Source organism: Erithacus rubecula (genome assembly GCF_903797595.1).
Source record: "Erithacus rubecula genome assembly, chromosome: 4".
In the NCBI taxonomy this organism is placed as follows: Eukaryota; Metazoa; Chordata; class Aves; order Passeriformes; family Muscicapidae; genus Erithacus; species Erithacus rubecula.
In genome coordinates, this window is record NC_136686.1 from 32,063,574 (window position 1) to 32,075,981 (window position 12,408).

Consider the following 12,408-nt stretch of genomic DNA (forward strand, 5'->3'; position numbering starts at 1 on the left):
ATGTTTGTGGCAGAGGATCTGATGCTACCCCAAATACCTGGTGGTGAGCTCTCTGAACTCCTGGAATAGATATTATAAGTGAGTGTGCAATCTGTCTTCTTGAATCCAGCTATTTTGAATCTTGAGAATTTTGAATGCAGATACTGGCTAAATGGAGGAAGATAACTTCTTGCTTTTTCAAGCTGAGTCCCTCAAGTTGCCTCAAGAAAATGGGCTTGCTACAGAAATACATGAAGCTTTGTGACTCTGTTCCTTGTGAGAATATATGAATTCACACCATGTTCTTATGCAGACAAGAGACACTGCCCTATGCTTCAGAAGTGCTATGCTAGCTCAAAAATGTGCTTTGTTTGTTTTTCCACTATTCCCAGACCACAAAGCCTAAAAGTCATAACTGTTGTCCTAGTTAGGATGTCTGTATGTTCTTTTTGCATAGTTTTGGTCCATGTTCCTAGAACCTAAAGTTAAATTGTGCTTTGTCCATTGTTAAGGTGGCAGTAGGATTGTCCTGAAGAACAGTTTTCTATTTGGAATATTTGGAATATACATGGAAAACTTTCATGGCAGTTTTTACACCAAGAATGTCTGGGAGAAGACACTTGAATGCTGCTGGAAATATGTTACGGAATTGCAAAATGGCACTTGTTTTTGGAGTCTGAATTGAATCAGTTTTAAGAATGAAATTGTAATATAATTTTGCAGGTAATGCTTTTTGAACAATAGTAAGTCCCTTTAAACCAATTGCTTCTTTTAAGAGTATTGGGAGTATCTATACAAGAAGAATGCACTTAATTCAATGCTGGTTGACTTTCAGTCCGAGTAGGATTTACATAGACAAGTAAGAATACAAAAGTACAATGAGCTGTAATTATATTTTGTTAAAGGATGAAAATGAAACACTGGAGACCTCACCACTAGAAAAGTATGAATCACAATTCTGAAAATTTCTGTGAGAATACTTTTTTTGCTGAAATGAGATGCCCTGTGGAAAGATAGTCTGCTATCTTTTGGGTGTTTTAAATAAGAAATTTGGAATCAGTAGTATGGCTCTTGATAAGCTATCTCACCTCAAAATTCCTGCTGTCAGAATCATTGTGGGAAAGCAAAGTGTTTCTCATGCCAGTCTGGCTGAAATCTGCCTGGAGCTGGAGTTCGGCACCTTGGGCCTTTCTGGTCTGGGGCATGAAGGAGCAATTCCTGCAGAAATACTTTTCTGATTGCTCTACCTGTAAGATGAAAGTAAATGCTTGCTTAGCATCTACTAGCCAAAAAATACTTGGGTACCTGCCAGTGTGGATTCAAAGGGATAAAGGATTTCTTTTTTGCAAAAAAGCTAAATATAGAAGCCCCATATAAAAGTGTGCTGGCCTTGGCTGTGTCTGCGTTAACATTAAACCTGGAACAGACATTTTGCCCTAAACTCTCTACTTGGCTCTGCTGACCAATTATAGTGAAACAGTTTCATAAAGGAGTGAAAGCAAAAGCAACTGAAGTTGGGAGCATCTCCAGTCTTCTTTTAATGGTAGACCTGTAGCATATAAACTTTTTTTTTGCTTCTGCACTCTCCAGTAACTGATTTAGACATTAAACTGAAATAGCTGAAAAACTACTTAACCTTGTGTGACTGAGCCAAAATGCAGATGGTTGAGGAATTGTTAAGTCATTTGTTCAATTGGCAGGCAAATGTTCATGTTGCATCTGGTACCTCTACCTAGGTTTCTCAGATGTAGTTTGAGCAGATGATGACATTTCTGGTAGGCTGCTTAAAATTATTTTGGGCTTCAAAGACGTTGGTGAATATTTTTGACATTTAAAAGTTCATAATTTATCAAACCAAACTACGAAATACTATTTTTAGTCTTGGTACTGGTACTTGGTATTTTTAATCCTTGGTGGATAAATGCTGTCCAGAAATGAAAATGAAATAATTTTAATCTATTTTAAAATGCATTTACATAAATTGTCCTTTCCTGCTGTCCCCCTCATAAGCAAATAACAGCTTCAGGGGGTAGTATAGAGATTTAATTCAGCTACTCTAGCTCTGTAGATTTGTCATTTCACTGGAGAAAAATAGTAGGAGAACTAATGACAGATCCTATCAAACAGCACAAAACATACAAGTGTTCCTTTGGATACAGGTGGCTCCCAATGGAGATGGTTGTGGCAGTTGAAGCTGGAGATGGAAGATGGAGGCAGAGTATGAGGTGGTGTGGCAGAAGCTGCTCTAGGCACAGGTACCTGCAGTGACAGCCTTGGCTGCCAGTGCGCTGCACTTCTGCTCTGCAGTCAGTAGTAACTCTGCGTTCCACCCAAAAAATGTGTGAATTCATTTCTAGAGAACTTAACAGAAAATATTTTCATCTTCAGGTGAAAAACAGATCTTCTTCCTATATTTTTAATACTGTTTTTGAGAGAGGAGAGAAAGGAAAGATGATTACAAAAGACAGCAGCAGAGAGGATCGTCTGTCTTAGCTGAGTTCCGTCATGGATAATTCTGGCCTTGGCTCAATTTAGGAGATTGAAGTTTAATCCTGGGCTCTTCTTTCTCTCCACCCCACACTTTGAAGGTAGGAAGCCCCTGTAGCATCATAGGGATTGCAAAACAAGTGGCTTCTCAGGTATCTGTGATGTTTGGGATGAATTCTGCTCCAGTTTGTATTCCAAACCATGTTTCTTGTGATTGTAGATTACCTGTATAGTAGGCAGCATTTAACACATATAACTTATTCACTAATGTTATTCATGTATATATATCTTTTGGATATATATATGTATATGTCTCAATATATTGTATAATATAAATGCTATTCACTAAGCCTCACTTAGGAGGATGACAACTGATAGGGTATAACATGTTCTTTTTGTCTTATGTAATGTTAAATTCCTGGCTATTTTGCTGTCAGAGCTGACTGTATTTTGCTGGAAGAGTCTGTCCATAAAAAGATTTTCTGGCTGCACTGGAGAAAGTTATTAAAACCTGAAAGCTGGTGCATACCCTTTGTGGGAGGAAAACCAGGATTTACCTCTGGTCTGACCAAGATGAATAAAGTGCACTGCACTGCTGCACTGCAAAGCTTCTTGTCCAGATTAATCCTTCTTTGCATGTCTTACTGCTCACCTGCTGAGGATGGAAAAGGGGGAGTGCTGAAGTGCTGACCCTGCTCCTTGCTGGACTTTTGTAGTAAAGCCAGGTGAACACAGTCTGTGCAGAGGAAAAAACAGGTGAGCTTTCACAACTGGGATATTCATTGCACAGGCACCTTGAAAAAGGTATTCATTGCCATCAATGGAGTTATTTTTACATCACATGTCAAGAACATTTCTGAGCTGGTGAGCATGGGCAGGAGAGCACAGGAGAGAGGGAGCTATATAGGAGGCCCACAGTGTTTGTGGCCACTGTTGGGGTTTATGTGTTTTTTTTTTTTTTTAATCAATATGCAAAGAAGAATCAGAATGATACAATGAGGAAGATGGGTATTAAACCAGTTGTTTTTATGTGCTTGTTTAATCACCTAATCTAAGAAGCTGAATTCTGTGTCTGCAGAAGGGTACTTTGTGGGCATTAGAAGCCTCTCTCTGCCTCTTGCAGTCTTTCACAGCAGAAACAGAGAGGTTTTAGGGCATGGTCTGATGGTCTACGTAGGCTGAGGAGCTCTCTTCAAAGCAAGTTTTCCTGGTACAGAGAGGGGCCAGGTCCATCTCTTGCACAAATAAAGCTGTGCATGGCTGCATGGTCTGTACAAGGCTGTTGATGCTGACTTAGTGTAAAACTTTACTAGTGTGGAACATCATATATAACTTAGACAATATTCATAGCTTACAGGTTTTGACAGCACTAGATAAAAGAGGATAGCATTAGGATTCAATGAACAACAGCAAAAGAGCTTTTTTGAACTGGCACTGCACCATGCAATAAACTGACTGATAGAGAGTTATTTTAGCTTCTTTATTTTCCTTTGCTTTGTTTTTAAAAGAAATGGACTCCAGAACTATCTGGAAAATTATAACTAAAAAGAGTTCTTTCCACCTTTCTATTTGGCTGACAACATTTTTCTCTGCTGTTTGTAGCAATGCCACGAATTTGTCAGTACAACCTGAAGCACAGCTCATCCACTTCAAGGTAAGGGGCAGAAGCTTGTGCAAAGCTGGATATATTTCTGTCCTCTGCAGTCAGGGAAATTATCCTCCAGTTACTGCAGCTGGTGGTGGTCCAGATCAGAAAGCCCAGCAAGACAAGAGTCCCCATAACTTGCAGCAATGGAAATGTGGAATGATAACAAGGCCAGGATCTATTTGAGAGAGATTCTCCAGCACATCACCAGATCCTGGTGTAACACTTGCACAATGAAGCCCAGCTCACGGGTTGCTATTGCAGCAGCACCCAGCTACACAGTTCACACCCCCATCTCAGCTGTACCAGTGATGAGAGGTTTCATTTTAACCATCCCTGACTGAAATCTTGGCTGTATATTCTTTTGGAGCTGGAATGATCTGGATAGGGGGTTTTCTTGTAGAGTACCCCATTATTCAGCACTTTTCATTTGCTGTGTTGCGTTCTATGACTTTTCAAACTGGCTGAAGAAAACAATAGGTGTTTCTAGGTTGCTGGTATTTGCATTTGGATTTGCTGCCAGAATTGCATAAGGCATTTAGAAAGTCTCCCAGATGTGGCAATATTCCAGATTTTAAGACAGTTGAAAAGGATTTCAAAGGCACAGACAGTTACTGGTCATACTGGGAACAGCACCTCAGAGAAGCTGAGGTTTTAACTACAGGGAAAGCCTCTTAACAATGTTGTATTTGTAGCTTTATCTCTAATGCCAAGCACCAGATTGATTCACACGTGCTGGGCTCAGGGATGTGTATGCAGAAGGGGCCTGGGATCAGCCCAGGTTTATCCAGAGGGAAACACATTTTTCTGACTCCAGCAGTGCTCAGTTCACACTGGGGGGTTGCAATTGTTAGTGCCTGTTATCCAGCTGTCGTCACAGCACACGTCCCTCTTATTCTTAGTAACAGCTAATCACTTCTGTGCTCTGACATCCACATATGGAGGGGGAGGTTGGGGGTTTTTCCCCAATAGGATTTATTTGGAATTAGAGACAAATGCTGGCCAGGCTTTGGCTGGCTTTGCTGTGGATTCCTTGCTGGAAATTGTCAGTTTATAATTCTTGCCTTGGTCTTTCTGACTTTCATCTGTGATGGGCAGAAGATTTTAGCATATCTTGGTGGATTCAAGATGTGATAGGGCCTCCCCTAATTGTTTCATTGTCTCAGCTGAGTGATGGCACATCAAGGCCCAGAGCTGCTGTTTTGAACAAAAAAAAATTTCCTTTATCCTGTTGTTTTGGGAAGTTCATTGTTCTTTTAATGTCCTTGAGGAGTCATGGTGACTTGTTGATGTGAAGGTTTTATGAAGTGCTGTCTTTCATGAATGCTGATTTGAGAAAACTAATTTGATGGATTTTTCTCATTATCCTTCCTAGTGCATATGTCTATGCAGTCCCAAGCCTCAGTCACCTGCTGCATACAAAACAAATGTCTTCATTTCTTTTGAATTATTTCTCCTAGGCTTGCTTTGTGGCCATGAATCAAGAATACTTTGACACCACTGTTTTCTAGTTTGAAATTCCCAGGATTATGGAAGGCAATGTATGAGAGTTTTGCATTTTTTCTCACATGAAAACCTTTCATCTTAGTCTTTCCATAATATTTTGAAATATACAAGTTGGAGATCACGTATGATGCTTTCAAAATTCTCAAAGTATATATCAAGAATAAAGCAGAGTGTTCCAAGGAAACTGAAATATTGTGTTTAATGTCTGGAGGATAAAATGGGAAAAATTTCTATTTTCCTCATAAGCAGGGAAGAGAACAAAAAACCAGAGAAAGAATTAGTAAAATTTATTTCTTCATTGCTTTTTTCTGGAACAAATTCATGTACTTTTTTTCTAAAGCTGAAGGTGAAACATTAAGGGAAGCCTTATAGCTCCATAACATCTTGTGTGCAAATGTTAACTGCTCCTGTAGTGTGCCACAAGTTTCATATTATTAAAAACTATGAACATGTGCATATTCATATACATAAAACCCATATTAATATGTGAAGCTCAGCAAACTACCTCATTCCCCTTCTCCATGATTAGTCTTTTGTTCCTGTGGAGTTAGAAGGGGCTCAGCCTGAGGAGCTGGAGGCAGTGGTGGTTATTATTTCTATTTCTGGTGTGTTCTGGTTTTGGTGGGGTTTGCTGTGTCCAGACAAGGTGATCAGACACCAGGAGGTGGCAGCCAAGCCCTGCTGCTCTGCCTCACTCTCCTCGCTGCCAGGAACACAAGCAAAGGGATTTCTCTGAGCCAAAAGAAATCAAATTACAATGAGAAGATTTGGAGCTTTTGCCTGGAGAGAGGGCACACCAGAAGCTGGGAAGGAGGAGAGGGTCAATGCCATTCTGTGTAGCAAAGTTGTGTTTCCTTGCTGGGTGGTGATGGGTGCTTGCACTTGGCCTATGCTGTGTGCTGCTGGTACATATTGGTGAGGTTAATTTTTTTTCCTTTGTGTCATTACAGCATTACAGTGAATTAAAACCTTAGGTAAATCTCAGACCTTTTTTTAAATACAGGCAAAATTTTTGTCTGTTGCCATGTCAGAACATTAATGAATTGAATGTGCTGCCTATTGCCTTGAATGCTGCTAGGAAAAAAAAACCAAACCAACAACAAACCCTAGTTTGAAAAATATATGTTGAATCAAAGTGAGATTGGTGGGAAGAAAAAGAAGCCAAGTGTTGGATTTCAGTGCAAGACATTTCAGAGGGGAGAGTGAAACCTGTGGAGTTACATGAAATGGAAAAATTAAGTTGCAAGAAGGAAGGATTTGTAATATGCCTGTCCCAAAAGGTTGTCTGAACTCAGGTCACCCCAGGGATGTGGTGGGATGATATCTCCATATTGCTGCTACCAACACCAAAACCTGCCATTGTTATTTCATAGATTTGACATGATTCTGTAAGACTAAGTTAATTGCTTAGGCTGACAAAAGTAGATGTTGCTATGTGTAATTGTTGGCGTTTTGCTCATGTTTCCTACTAGCACTTGGCTTAAAGATATCACCAAATAATTTCATGGTACCACCAACATCCATGATTTCAGTTTCTCCTTTCTGGTTTGTGTAACTGAGTTCCTGCCAATGGCTTGAGCCTTGAGCCATCCTTCCTCTGCCCAGATACAAGTTCCCCGCAGCTCTCCTCTGCCTGTATATACTCCTCCTTTTTTCCTGAGGAGTTACTTTCCAGTGGCACTAGAAGGTCAAAGGTGAATGAGAGAGTGTGACCTGATCTCTGTGGAAAATGCACTTTTTCAGTTGTGAAAACCTGTATGGTTTGCAGAGTGGCTGCAGTTGCTGACTTCCTCTCTTTGACAGAGCATTGTGTTAAGAATGCTGACTCTTTGCAACAAGAACTGTTTCAGGCAGCCACCTCTCCAGTTGCTTTCAGAGAGGAATTCAGGTTAGTTTCTACAGGGCAGTGATCTAATATTCTATTCATTGGAAGAAGGGGGAGGAAAAGTCAAAAGTCATCTGTTAAGTGAACAAAACAATGACCTTGGATTGCTTTATTCTGTCCTGACAGACTGTAATGCTCTGTCATTTTCTCTTAATGGAGAGGAGTGTGTGGTTCTGGAAGGCAAAGGGAGGGGGAAATTATGTAGCTGAGGAAGGACAGGCTTATCAAAAGGTTCCTTTGCATCACTGCTGTACAAATATAATTAATGTTAAAGCAGCATTAATGAATCTTGACTGTCCCTTCCTAGCTGCTGGAGCAGCTAATGTGATGTATGATATGACACCTGAGCATGAAGCTCATCGTTCCAATGCCACACAAAATGACATCCAGCCACCCTTGGCAGGGGATGGCAGAAGCTCTGGTCTGTGGAATGGATCCCAGTAAGTGACTGCTGGCTGTGTGCAAGCTGGACCATGTGGTTTAGTGGATGCAGGCATTGTCCAGCATCCAGCTGTCTCTACAAAATGTAGCAGAAGGCATACAGTGCAGTTTGCTCCATGTGAAGAGACCATGAGTAGCTCCTCAAGAAGGTCTGGGGGCCAGCAAACTCAACAGTGTGGGCTCTGTGATCTTCCAGCTGTCTTGGTGTGGTTCAGATCATGTAAACCTTTCTCAGGTATCTCACACTGAGTAGAAAAGAGAACATGTACTTGATTTTACAGCAAATTGTAACATTTCTGTTTGTCTCATCTGTAAAATTGGGATAACATCTGACCCCCTTCTCATGAGGAGAGACCTTTATGAAAGCAATTTCCTTGTTTAGTGCTTTGGGGTTAATGCAAATGCCAGGGGAATGGGAGCTGTTTTTAAGCTGGAAAAGTAAGCTGGCTTTGTGCTGACTTTTGGAGGAATCACTGCTGACACAGCACCATCATCTTGCAGAGATGTGACCAAATCAAGTTCAAGCCAAGTTATAAGGTCTATCTCAGGGAGCTTACAGATCAGATTTGCTCTCAGCACTCTGCCTGCCCTGGTACTGATAATACAATTACCTGAGAGGAGGTTATGTACAGGTGGACATCGGCCTCTTTTCCCAGGTAACAATTGACAAGAGGAAATGGCATCAAGTTGCACCAGGGCATGTTTAGATTTGATTCTGGAAATATTTCTTCACTGAAAGAGTGGTCAATTGGAAAAGACTTCCCAGGGAAGTGTTGAAATCACTAACTCGGGAAGTTTTAAATAAAATTTGTAGATATGGTGCTTAGGGACACATTTTACTGGTGACCTTGGCAGTGCTGGTTTAATGTTTGAACTCAATGATCTTAGAGGCCTCTTCCAACCTAAACAATTTGATTCCATTCTCCAATCTAGACACAGTTGCAGAAAGTCCCCTCATTCACTAAGCACACAGTGAGAGATATGAGCCCAGCACATCTTCTATTTCTTCTAACCACAGGTGGTGGTGCTTAGAAAAGCCCTGGGTTATCACCAGGACAGAAGTTTAACATCTTTCTTCTCTTGGCCACGATGCAACTTGTGGCAGGGGAAGAGTGCTGAGACCTCTCAGCTGGTGGGGGATGTTTTTGGAGACCTCCTGAACCTCAACAACTCTGCCCAGAGATGTAGTAAGCACAGGAATTCCCCGTCTGACTTCTGCCTTGATTAGCAAGGATGAGCTGTTTGATAAAACCAGCTGCTTCTGGACAGGAAGCTGCACTATACCAGCACTGTTATCACTGATAATGATTTATTTCTGCCCTGTCTTGCAAGGAGTCTGGTAAGAGAAGCCAAAAAGCATGGGAATATGAGAGCTGCCTTCCTCCTGGTCTCCTGATTGCCCTTTGTGTGGTGCTGCATCTTATGGTGAGTTTGTGTTTTCTGTCTGTCATTGCAGTGATCACTACTAGGGAATATAGGTTTAAAAAAGCAAGAAATGCAGCATGGTTTAAACTCACAATTGTTTCAGAGGAATCCTGGAAAGGTGAGTTTGGCACAGACACACAAAAGGCATTAGAGATCATCCTTCTTGCTCTTTTACCAAGAAAAAAGATCTGGCAGGAATGAGGACAGTCTCTATCAAGCCATTATTTTTCTACTTCTCTCTAGTGTTAATCATTTAAAAACATGCAAAGAGAAAAAGAAGGAAGGGCTTCCCTTCCTCTTTTCCACCTTCACTGTACAAATGCTTTCCTGTCATGGTTATAGGTGGGAACCTTACACTTGAAATACTTGGCAAGGGAAAGCAGTTGTGAAGTTTCTGGTTTATTTTCCCATGTGTCACTTTGTTAGGACTGATACTAGGCAGAAAAAGGGAGACAACACAGATAATGGGAAAACAAGTTCATTCTGAATGGCTGGAGTTATGTGTGCAAAATAGGGCTGCAATTTTTCTTTCTGCTTTTCAGTCATGGGATGAGAGGTTGGGATGAAGGGGAGTCAACTGGATGAACTAATTCTCTTCAGGTGAAAATAAGTAGTTTTACAGAAAATGAGCCATCTTTTCCTTTGTCCTTTTTCATAGTAGATTCATTAAAAACAAAACATAGGACCTAAAATATTTGGGCATTTTTCCTGTGGTTGTCCTTATCAGCACTCAAGGGAGCTGCAGCATTTTGATGGATCTTTTGTTAGTCCAGTGGGATGAATCAAAGAACAACTTTGGCCCAAGAGTGCTCAGCAATGTTCCCCACTGCTTTTCCCAAGGCGAGAGCACATGGGCCACGATAAAGGGAAGACCCCACTGTGTGCAGCCAGGGAACAAGTTCAGGCTTCTGAGCACTCACACGAGCAGCTGATGGACAGTTTCCATTTGCCACCTCCCTGTGCTCACTACCAGTGTTTCATGTCTGGCACTGAATGCATTTCCCTCCCTCCCAGCCTGCAGCTGGGAGTTGAGTGGCTCCCTGTCCTGAAGGGAAGGGAACCATCACCTCTCCTGCCCCCTTGCCAGGCAAGCCTTGCCCCTAAGGTGGGCCACAGCCAGGAACATCTGAAAACTCTTAGCATTGGTCAGTGGTTGAATTCTGAAACTTCATATGTGCATCAGAAAACAAAAGAAAAATAAATCTGTGGCTTCTTCTGTAATACTCAAAAGAGCTTGGGGTTCTTGTCTGGAATGAGAGCTAGTCTTGTGAAATTTGGGCCATTTGGTGAAAAGTACTGGATGGTTCAAATTTGTGATGCTGATTGTGAAAAGTTGTGGGATCAGGCTTGATTTTTCAAAGCAAGTACCTCTTGCTCTGATTTAGTTCTCAGGCAGGTCTCTGAGTTGAACTCAAACAGCAGCTACACATCTCATATCAAATAGCATATTTAGGTCACTGATACAAAATGTCCTTATATTAAGGAGTGTATATAGATCACTGATACAAGATTCATGCTGGGTAGTTTAAACAGTTTTGAAATACAGGATTTTTTTTGTGGCAAGTCACACATGTACAATTTCCACCTCTTTTCACAGTCTAGACCACTTCACCAAGGCAGAGTGGGAGAAGCTGTCACTACATCCCTGTGAGCCAAAGCACATCCAGACAGAGCAGTTTCTGGTGTTTCTGGCTGGGATGGGCAAGGATCCAGTTCTTCCTTATGTGAAGGTTCCTGCCTCATGGTGGTTTCATAACACATTTTCAGGGCCTCTCAGTATCCCCTCTGGGATTCCCCAGTGATAGAAGAGGAAAGAAATAGAGCCAGGTTTTGTTTGCACAGGAAGGTATTCAGGAGCAGTTATCAAAATTAATTTCCTGAAAGTGTAATTGCAGGAACAGGCAAGCCCACGTGTGCTGTTCAGGTTAAGTCATGTTATTCTTTAATTCTTGACAGCTCTCAGCTCTCACAGGCAGATGTGTCCATGAGGGGCTGAAAACCCCACAGCAGGGAGAGCCAGAGGCTCTTCTGCTGCTGCTATGTCTGCCTTTTTTCAGGGCCTTTCTTTTCAAAACCAACAACAAAATAAAACAAACAAACAAAAAAAAAAACAAAACCCAAACCCAAACCAAACAAACTAAACTAACCTAATTCTTCCCGGGAACATTCAAACATGAAGAAAAATAATTGGAAGGAAACTAAAGCAGCCTTTGTGGATACTGATTTCTAATGGCACTATCAAAAAATCAGCAGTGACACACCCCCTGTACAGGCAGGGATGAGTGCCAGGCTGAGCTGGGAACCTCCCAGAAGAGAAGGGCTGGGTAGGAGTGGTACTCTGTGCTGCCTTGAAGGTGAGCAGGCAGCTAATCTGTGGCCCAGGCTGCTGTCAATTCTGTCCCCTGCTTGTACCACAGCCTGTCTGCTGCTGCCATCACCTGCCATCTCCTGCCTCTCACCCCAGCAGCCCTGCAGAGCCTTGGGGACTGGCATTATTGTCACCATCATCATCATCATTTTCTTCCTGTGCACTGGTCCAATAGCATCCCAGCCTCCTGGTCTGGCTTTGTGATGAGCCCCCAAAACACTGTGCTGGAATCTTGAGTGAGTATCCTTCCCTTCCTTTCCCTTCTGACCTTGCTGCTGGGGTTTATCTCTTGTTGGCTGGCACCAATTATTGTCAAGTTGGAATCTGACACCATGGACATGCACATCCACCCATGGCTCAGAGAAGTATAGATGGGTTACAGGGGCAAATGGATGGGGCTCCTTGCTCCAGGCTCCGAAGTTCAGGGACAGGTGCCCCTCTCTCTTTCAGTTGTGTTTAATAACAAAAGCCCTCTTCATCCATCCTCACTGTCATTCACCACCTCCAACATTTCACACCCATGTGGCTTTGCTTCCTCCTGCCTCCATCCCAACCCACCTTCCTACTAATTCTGCTTTGTGCTGAAATTCTCATCTCCTGGGCAATTGGCAGCTTCACCCCTTCAGTGTGCCAGCAGCCCTGCAGCCAGAGAAGGATGTGCTTAAAGGAAAG